We start from the raw sequence: 790 nt of genomic DNA, 5'->3' as shown, positions 1-790 counted from the left end.
GGATGTCGCTCTGCTGTACAGTAGGTTACAAGTGGGTCACTGTATAATGGATGGTATTAAATTTGAATTCAATGATATAATATCATTGTATAAGAAAAACGATTCTGAGCGGAGACGGTATGTCAGTCTAGGTATAAGACATAATATTATATTATAGTCTATAGTATTTAAAAAAAATTGACCTATAATAGGTACATATAATAAATTCCAAATTAATCATATCATAATATCTATTAGGTACTTATAACGCGTTATACATCAACAAAAAACCGTGGTACTATCATAGATATAAAATAGTATACTTTAGAAGTTTCAAGTACCCACGAATAATATTATACAATCACAACAAAATAACTAAAATAGTTATCCTAGGTTTTTAATATGTAATTTCGTCCAAATTTGTACTTAAAATGACTATAAAAATAAACTGTGTAAATGTATTTTTTAGATTTTTTGGTAACAGAATTAACTACTTAAGTGGAATCTTGTTATACATTTTTAATCCTTAGATATAAAAATTGAACATTTTATAAATTTTTAATTACGAAATAATTATTAAATTTTAAATTTGATAAATTTTGACAAAATTCGATCTTTAAATGCTCATAAAAAAAAAAAATTGTACCTATGTATTTTTAATATTTTTCAACTGCTATTGTAACAATATATCAGCTAGGAGCCTTGTATTAAATGTTTACACTTTTTGGCCGACAGATAAAACTTTATTGATATTTATAGAAAAAAAACTAAAAAAATTGAAAACTGACCATGTCCGTAAACAGCTCAAAAA

The sequence above is a fragment of the Acyrthosiphon pisum genome, chromosome A2 (assembly GCF_005508785.2).
Source record: "Acyrthosiphon pisum isolate AL4f chromosome A2, pea_aphid_22Mar2018_4r6ur, whole genome shotgun sequence".
Lineage (NCBI taxonomy): Eukaryota > Metazoa > Arthropoda > Insecta > Hemiptera > Aphididae > Acyrthosiphon > Acyrthosiphon pisum.
This window is presented reverse-complemented; position numbering follows the sequence as displayed.